This window comes from Chelonia mydas, chromosome 2 (genome assembly GCF_015237465.2).
Source record: "Chelonia mydas isolate rCheMyd1 chromosome 2, rCheMyd1.pri.v2, whole genome shotgun sequence".
NCBI lineage: Eukaryota > Metazoa > Chordata > Testudines > Cheloniidae > Chelonia > Chelonia mydas.
The window spans coordinates 147,903,785-147,913,615 of NC_057850.1; the positions used below are offsets into that span (position 1 = coordinate 147,903,785).

General features: G+C 39.7%; 1 protein-coding gene across 3 annotated transcripts in view; it reads left to right on the forward strand.

Annotated features, from left to right (window-relative positions):
• Window positions 1-9,831, forward strand: part of GABBR2 (gamma-aminobutyric acid type B receptor subunit 2) — an 832,666-nt gene that overhangs the window by 776,580 nt on the left and 46,255 nt on the right. The window lies entirely within an intron of this gene.

Consider the following 9,831-nt stretch of genomic DNA (forward strand, 5'->3'; position numbering starts at 1 on the left):
TCAATTGCTGTTTGATATCTAACCTTTTCCTCCTCCCAAACAGATATTATAAAACCTTTTAATACCTAATTAAAAAGATTAAATTCTTATAGCAAAATTTACACAAGATAACTTCAAGACTCATAGGAATTTTAGACGTAGAACAGAGAACACACTCTTATGAATAATTTCATTAGACAACCTAGGGAAACTTTTCCTTCTGGTACCTTTCCTATCTGGACTTTATGGATGCTCACACACAAATGTGTGCATACAGCCACATTTTCACTTCCACACCCTGATAACAAAGGGGCTGGGATGCCTCTGACCAAATAAAAACAAAATAGAAAAAAAATAACATCCTTTAGATAATGGTGGCAGGGCGATGCAAACTCTTCAGCTCTTACAGTCTTCTGGACTGTCAGAGGGTAAGAGCAGGAACTGCAGTCAAAGAGCCAGATGGCGATGTTCTGCTGGCACAGCTCTTCTCGCTAGCAGGCCTCCTTTGGGTGGACAGAGAAATTGCTCAGAGACTGGAGTGGCCTGGTTGTGGTTGTCATGATTGCCTCTTCCCAAGGTGATTAGTCTTTGGAATGTTAGTCTTCCCTCAATTGGCCAGTTGACCCAAAAGGTGAGGCTTCTTGGCCTTGATTGGTATGGCTTGCAAATATTGTTTACACTGCCTTGTGGCACCTTTCACTAGGGCCTTTGGACAAATCAAGTGTGAGGGCTACGTTGGAGCCATGAAACTTAATCCACTCGTACTTTGGTCATGCTTATCTAGCATCAGTTTGGAAGCAGGGCTGTCCTTAGGCATACGCAGCATATGCAGCTGCGTAGGGCACCCAAAAATTTGGGGCACCCCTGGGTCTTAATGTCCACCCTTCCCCCTCTTCCTATCCCTGTTCTAACCCTTCCTGCAGGCTCCCACAGCTAGCTGCAGTCTCCTTAGGCAGGGGCCATATTCACAGAGCCAAAGCCACCACGCATTCTGTGTGAGGGAGGGGGTACAGGGCTCTCTGCGGGGAACTGTGACTCTCCACCGCAGTGAGGCAGGCTGGGCAGCTCAGTATCCTTTGCTGCCTTTTGCCTCCCTGCCCCCCCAGGCTGCCCTTGGGCATAGGGGCACCAGTTTAATAATACTGCGTAGGGCCCCATAAATCCTAAGGACAGCCCTGTTTGGAAGACTGCATTTAAATCAGCAAATTTAGAAATATTCAGATTTTTGCATACCAAAGAGATCTGTGACCCGCAAAGTATCAAAAATCCAAAGCATGATACCACTTTTGTAAAAGTTGCCATGGTCTTATCTGGATGAAAAGGTCACAAAGTTTGACACAAAAATCCTCTAAAAATAGCTGATTGGAAAAACACTAGCAACAAAACTAGTCACTCAACATTCAGTCATCAACAACATTAACAATAAATTCATGACCCGTGCTGCTTATTCTTGGAGATTACAGTAACCTGTCTATTTTGGAATTATGCTGTAAATCAACAGCTAGTCTTCTGGAATCTATATCTTGATAGAAAAAAAGTTACTTTAAAACCTATCCAGATGAAACCCATTTTAGAAATAAAAGGTTTAAAGTTTATATAAGATCTGTATCCCCATACACACTATTTTTCTCACAGCCGGCATGCCTCCCTGATATACCCACATAAATTTCCCTGTGCAGACTGCACTGGCTGAGAATGTGTCTGATATACATGCCCATTGCATAGCTCTCTACCACTTCTTTTGCACATGTGGTCTGCTTTCCTACCCCTGCAGTACTGTTCAGAATCTGGCCCATTCATTTTTATTCTTAATACTTAATTCATAAATGAGTAATCTGGATACTTTTGATTAACCTGTACATTGAGGAATCAATTTGTACTGTAAAAGAATAAGGTAAACAACCTGAGTCCTAGTTAACCTTTCTTAATACCTGTGATTTTGAATGGATTTGCTTTCCTTATTTCCCCAGTGCTTTGGTAGTCAAAGAAAATACCCACAAGAGGAAAATGGCTTATTTATCCTTTACACTATTTAAACTTGTGCATGTAGTGAATATAGCACCATCCTGGATGTTCCACCTTACAACTGTTTTTTTTTTTTTAAATTTTGCTTTTTATGGATTGGGGGATTTTTACATCAACTGGTACTAGATCTACATATTTCTTTAACAGTATAAAAATGGTGGTATTTTAGGATGTGAAAAAATACATTAGGGTATATGGATTTGTAGGATAAATCCCCTACAACCTGAACCACAGGAAAACTGTCAAAACAAATTTGCGAAGCTGCAGAAGGTTGTAATAGGGTCTCACATATTTGTTTTCCATTGTGGCATTAATTTCATTTAGCAAAAATATATAAACTATATATTTGTTGTTAACATTTTAAACTGATAGTATGTGTGTGGCAGAAGTGCTTTAAAGATCACTTTAAAAATCTTGTAATCTAACCTTTGGAAACCATACTAGAAATAATGTGAAGTTGTAGGAGGTAGCTGTTGTCTAAAGGGTGTTTGCTTGCCACAGGTTTAGTTCAGTTGTTATAAAGCTGTTAGGGAAGAGCAGTTAGGATCTAGGGATGAAAGACCCAGTCTACATAGAAACAAGGAAGGAAAAGCTGTTACAATCTATGCGGGCTGGAAGTCTAGGGTATGAAGTGGGAAGTTTTATTTAAAGAACTTTCAGTGTTAATGTAGCCTCCTGTCCACAGGCCTATGCAGCTGCTCTACCAGCACCCCCTATGCAAGACAATAGTGGGAGTTTTGGGCTTTATGTGCGGGCCTCCCCCCAATGGGTGAATTTCACCTCCATTGTGTATTCCAACTCATATTTGGCTACATGCCTGCAAGAACTAAGCAATACTTTGGTTTAGAACTGAACATAAACACAAATCTGGGAGAGTGAGCTGGATACATTTCTGGCTCAGACATCAGCAACAGAAGAGTTAACAAAGTTCTGACTACAGAATCTATTATTGGTGATGACGTGAAGCCTGAAAGAACACAGCTTGTCTTTCAATTTCATGACTGAATTTGAGGTGGTGGTATTTAGAAAAACCATAGTTTTATAGATTTGGTTGAAAACTGCACATTGTTTTTCACAGGAAATTTATTTGTTTTTTCCTAATTCTCCAATGAAAATGTTTTTTTTCAATGAAAAACTGAAAACAAACCCTTTTGATTTTCCAAAAAATTTTATTTCAAAGAATGAAAATTTCAAACAAAATTAAAAAATTTCAGTTTTTTTTGTTTTGCTCAAAACACTATTTTTGTTGAAAAAAATAAAAAGTGAAAAAATTTCAACCAGTTCTTTAGTGTTATTTGTAAAGTAATTTTTAATTTTGAGTCACCAAGAGACAAATGTGGAATACTACAGTTCCATTTTTACAGTGACTTAAGACTGTGAAATGTCCGCAGGTCAAAAACTGCCAGTGTCTTGATTTTAGGAAAGAAAAAACTAACCAAGCATCCCAGCCCAAGGAAAAGAGCCATAGGGTCTTTGAGGTAGAGACCAACTTTTTGCTCTGTGTCTCTAAATAGCACAATAGGGCCCTGATCCCTGAGAGTGGCCCCCAGGGTCTATTACAATACAAATTGTAAACAGCTAGTGAAATCTGCAAAGCGGCAGCCTGGTCTAATATGCAGAGTTTCCAAAGCTGTGACAACACAGACCTCCAATTATTGAGAGGCCTGACTTTTTGCAGGATAGTAGCCAGCTTTTCTGTTGTTTTTCTATGCTTCTATCTGATATCCTCATTGTGACCTTCCTTTGTTATATTTTTTCCTCACTCCTACTCATATCCCTTGTGCAGAGGATAAGCAGACATGCCTCTCAAAGGAAACATGTGGGACAATCAAACGGGCATTTAAGCAAAGAATTGTTCAGATCATACTCAGGGATCCATTCAGGAAAAAAAATTCCTATGTGCACATAGTACCTATGTTCATTATAAGTGTTATTACATTATTAAATATAATGGCTATGGAAGAATTCTTGCAGCTGGAAGTAGGTCAGCAGGCCCCACAGCCCAGGGCTCACTGTGATTAACAGTTTCAGCTCCCTCCAACAAATCAGTGAGAGGGTAATAGATCTGCATGGACTTATTAGCAACACTGATTTTATGGCTCGTTACAACAGTTAAGAACACCCCTGCCTGCCAACCTTTAATTGCCCACTTCAGTTAAGGAGTTCATACATGTTGTAGGAGACCTCTTAATGCTTAACAATCTGTCCCACCTCATGTTTAGCTCAGACACTCTGGTTACCTTCTCCAGACCTGATGAAGAACTCTGCAAAGCTCAAAAGCTTGTCCCTTCCCCCAACACAACTTGGGCCAATAAAAGGTATTATCTCACCTGCCTTGTCTCTCTTATATCCTGAGACTAACATGGCTACGTAATAGCTCTGCAGGCATTCCGTTCTTCAGGAAAAGAAACTGACAGATACGACAGAAGTTCTCTACTTCCTCTTCAAGATCACTGTTGTTAAATAAGATGTTATGTTAAATAAGTCTGTACCTAACACTAGTTCTTGCAGTACCCCAGCAGATGCCCTTTACAATTCAGCACATTAACATTTATCACAACACACTGTGGACTCTGTGTGACAGTACTTGTGATAAGGTAATTGGAAATGATTTTGCAAGTGTAGGTTTGAGAGGCAGCATTAAATGCTTTGCTACACTGAAGCTATAGTGCCTCTACTGCATCTCTGTCATCCACAAATTTTGTAATTCTATAAAAAAAATCAAGTTTGTCAGTTAAACCTTATAAATCCATGTCGTATATTGCTCAGTCCTGTTATCTTCCAGCAGTTTACAGTGAATTTCTGTTAATGGCCCAGATTCTCCTTTCAGGTATAGTGGTGTAACCCCATTTACTTCAGAGGAGGTTTTTTTTATTTTATTTTCCAATTTGTACAGTCACAGTTTCGCTAAGTACACTGACATTATAATTTAAAAACACAGATAAAGATAATAGCCCAAATCAATATAATGTCAAAAAGAGGAATTACAGAACTTTCCAACCCACAAACCAAGAAGGGAAAACCAGCCTTTTACACCCCACCCACATCATCAGAGAAGATCCAAAATAGACGTTGCAACATGTTCTGAAGATCAACAAGCTCTGGACCTATTGAACCAAAGAGGGGAAGGGGCAGATTTTTAAAGGTATTTAGGTGCCTAACTATGCAGATAAGCATTAAGAGGGGATTTTCAAAAGTGGCTAGGCACATAATTTTCATGGGAATTGTCAGTAAATTGCAGACTTTATCTTTCACTAGCAGCTCGTGATCCCAATCTTAACTTCAAAAATGGCATTTTAGAGTGTGGCAGGCTTCCCACAGTCTTTACTACCCTTCCCCAATTTGGCTTCTTCACTTGGGAAGGAAGGAGGCAGCATGGGGAGGGCAAATGGGAAAAAAGAAGAGCAATGTGTTCTCACCAGATCACCAGTTCGTTAGCCTGAGTGTAGAACCCGGTAGATTCTTTGCTGGACTCAGTACAGTCACTCTTATTGGCAAACAAGAACTGTTGCAACAACCATTACTGTCCTCTCAGCAGGCCAAAGGCAACTCTCTTTGCTTTGCCCGTTTCAATACTGCCCTGGCCATAATTAGTTGTGGTTCTTTTAAAAACAAGGATTTCTCCCAGAGAGAAGTATTTTGTCATAAATGCCAATGAGAAGTAGGAATAAACTCCCCAAATTATAACATACAATTATGAAAGAAACACATTTGCACCCAAACCTTTTCCTGTTCTTCGGTTTTCATAGAAATTAAGTATTTTCTTATTGAGCTAGAGGATATTTAACTGCTTTACATGCTGTGCTCAGTTGTAAGTGAGGATGGGTCAAACCACAACTCCCACAACCCTATTCAAATCAATTTTTCAGAGATAATTGATGTTTTTGATTTCTTTATAACTGCCTTTGTAGTAAATGCTGGCATCATTTTTGTTTGTTGGCTGTATTCCCAGACTAATGCTTTTTAGAAAGGAATCTTTTCATATTTCAATAAAAATTCTAAATATGTAATTAGTGATGATTGTAGCAGGAGATGTTAGAAATCCTGACGTGTCACAGGTTGCAAAGCATGTACTGTCCACTAACTCTGTTCATTAAAGTTACAGGATTCTGGCTTGGAACTAATATAGTAACTCGGTATTGTAATTGTATTCGTGTAGTAACAGTAATAGTGGTATTGAACATTGTCGTCGTAACAATACCAACTCTCTCTGATTATGAACATGCAGGTGTTTATTATTCTATTTTTAAATACAAACAAGAACAGTGTTAAAAGGACATAATTAGGGATGCAAAGTTAAGCACTCAAAAGTTAGGAAATGCCAGTTTCTTCTTGGCGTGTCCTCTGAATATTCCCATTCTTGGATATGCACCAACCAGTGCCATTGAACAGTGCAGCCTTCTACTAGTAGTGCTTAGTCAATCACTTGTATCCTCCTCTTTGCCCCCACCCTCAACCTCTGAGCACATTCTGAGGGTGTGACTATAAAAGGGGGGCACAGCAATGGTTACCACCTCAGTTCCTTCCACTGCTAACACAGTCATGAGCCTTCTACAAATCAAGATTCTTTAGACAGATAGTTACAGTGCCTTGGTGGTTGTTTTATAGATAATATATGTTTATTGTTAGTATTAGTATTAGTTTTCGTTGTTCTTGTGGTGGACATGAAGAGCAGGAAGCATGGATTTAAGAGATGTGTCTGGCAGTTTACCTAGGTGTGGACTCCCATGCTTGCTGCCTGAAGTGCTTAGCAGAAGGACATTCTCCTTCCTGTTGTTCAATCTGCAGCACTTTCACACTGCAAGCCAGAAAGGAGAAGCAGAAGAGACTCCAAGCCTTCCTTCAACAAGAAGTCTTGTCAGCAAGAACCTCCAGATCTTTAGTTCCTAAGGCTCTGGAAGATAAAAACATGAGGCCTGGGTGAGCTCTGAGCCCTTCTGTTTCCAGGAAGAATTTTGAACGTAAGCCATCCTTCTCAGCAACAAACTCCAGTTCTAAAGAAACTGAACACTTGGTAACAAAGTCATCTGACCACACACCCCGTCCCCCCCATACCAAAGAAGGTACCAGTATCAAGGAAATCAGACATGGAAGGTAAACAATTGATGCCAAGAACTTCCATGGAGCCAGAGCCCTCGGTTCCAAGGAAGAAAAAAGCAAAGATTAAACACCTGTCTGGAGACTCATCAGATCAAATGCAGCAGACATACAAGTGTCTGCAGAACCACACTAATCAGTTCCAGTGGATTCTACAATAACAACAGTGAAAAGAAGATTGGACAGGAATCCATCCCCACACTCTCACAAGAAAAAGAAATCAGATGTCCCATAGATGATGTTACCTCCACCCCCAAGACACCTTCGGACTCTCCTCAGATGATTTCTCCAATGTCCATGTTAAGAATACTGCTCTCAGTAGTCCCCCCACCCAAATCATTTTGTTGTCAGATCTGGGCTCAGATCCACATTCAGACGAACAACTGGATCCAATGGATAATTTGGAACCACAATCTCAGAGACCTCCATTGGTCACAGACTACTACAAACCCAGGTATCCCCCTGGTTCTGCCATGATACCAAACTTTCGAAACTGGCAGGACTGGCAAGTGCCTCCATGAATTCCTTGACCTTACTGGTCAGCTCCAGACCTTCCATATCAACTTCTATCCAGGGCCAGGCCTTCTGTTCACCATCAGTCTGGTGAGGTCTTTCTGCATCTATGATATCCAGATCCAAGTTATATGGATTGGGCACATCCACTCGAGCACATTCAGATCCAAGACATTTGGATCCTACACTAATGGATCCAGTAATGGGATACAAGTCCCCTACTCTAATTAATGATGAATTATATGATGAAGAGGAGAAGGTAGAGGTTTCTCTGCAGACATCTTTCCCATGACCAGGAACCTGTGGGTGAATCCTCTCCAGACAAAAATGTGGGAGAAGCCTCAACTCCTTCTCCTTCAGAGGATGCCATTCATTCCCAGGAATTAATCAGCAGAATGGTTTCTACATTGAAATAACCTTCATTTTCACTAAAAGAAACTGCATCCCATTTTTGATATATCTGGAAAAACTTCTACAAATAAAGTTTCTCTGCCACTGTTGGAGAGAGTATGGCAACCAGCAAAATTAATATGGAATACCCATTGTCTTGACAGCCAGTTGCAAACAAGATAGATAAGCTTTACCAGATTCCATATGTAGAATTTTTTTTTCATGGACATCCTTCACCAAATTCTCTAGTAGTGGTGGCAACAATGCAAAGATCAAGATCAGGAGGTACATTCTACTCCTAGCAATAGAGAAGGGAAAAGACTAGATTCTCTAGGAAGAAAGCTAATCTCTTCTTCCTCTCTAAACATCTGAATAGCTAACTACCTACCTTCTTCTTATTTCAACAAAGGTAGACATCACTACCAACAACAACAGCAATAACTGCTACGTCTCAGTCATATAAGAGATTACCATTTAAAGCCAGAATGAAGCAGAAGACTTTGTCCACAACCATTTCTTTGCCTGCTGACGCAGGTTTGGAGTGGTATTCAGGGCAGCAAACCAATCTTGGCTTCTATTTCCCTTACAATTGGAGACTGTTTAAGCCAATGTTAGAGCAACTGGCTAAAGATCATCACAGAAAGATGGGTTCTTACATTATAAAGAACAGTTTCTCCATCCAGTTCAACACACTCACCCCAAACCAACTTCCCACACCCTCCTTTCTCGGGTACCCTTCTCATGACTCAGTGTTAAGATAGGAAATCAATTCTCTGTAAACAAAGGGAGCAATAGAGGAGGTTCCAATAAATTTCAGGAATCAAGGGTTCTATTCCTGTTATTTCCCATTTCCAAAGAAAAATGGAGGACTTCATCCCATCTTGGATCTAAGGAAACTAAACAAGTATTTTTGATTAATGCATTTCAGAATGTTGACTCTAGTTTCCATTATTCCTTCCCTGTCTTATCTAGATTGGTTTACTGCTCTCCATCTCAAAGAAGCTTCTTTTCAGATTTCAATAAGACCATCAAACCGGAAGTACCTTCATTTTGCCATAGGGCAGGACCATTTCCAGTTCAGCGTTCTCCCCTTTTGGCCTTTCCTCAGGATCCCATCTCTTTACCAGAGTCTGTCCATAGTAGCAACGTTTCTCAGGAGACAAGTTAAAATGGAAAAGATTTTTGCTGTGGCTATCTGATAGGGATATAAATCCTGTGTCAGCCCCTATTCAAACTGTATTAGAGAAATTGTTATATTTAAAGCATATTTAAAGTATTTAAAAGTATGTGTAGCTGCAACAGCAACTTCTCATATTCAAAGCAATATTTTCCCATGATGAAGTTTTTTAAAGGATTACTAAATTTGTACCCCCAGTAAGAGGTTCTATTGCACCATTGGACTTAATACAATCACAGCTTATATATCCATCCTTCGAGACCTTTTCTTCATGTTCCTTATTTTGTCTATTAATTAAGGCTGCTTTTATTATAGAAATAATATCGGGTTGGAAGATTAGTAAACTTCATGCCTTAATGGCTGGCACTCTATTTATGACCTTCATCCATATCCTAGATTCATACCAAAAAAAAAATCACTTGAGTTCCATGTCAGTCAGTCCGTTAGTCTACCAGTGTTTGTTCCCAGACCTCATTTGAGTAAAAGCAAATCAAAGCTGCATTGTTTAGATGCAAAAAGAGTTTTATCATTCTGTTTCAATAGGAACAAGGACTTCAGGTCTTTGCATAAATTGCTTGTTTCGTATGCTGGTAACTATAGAGGAAATCTTGCATCAGCACAAACATAATCAAGATGGGTCAGACAGGGTA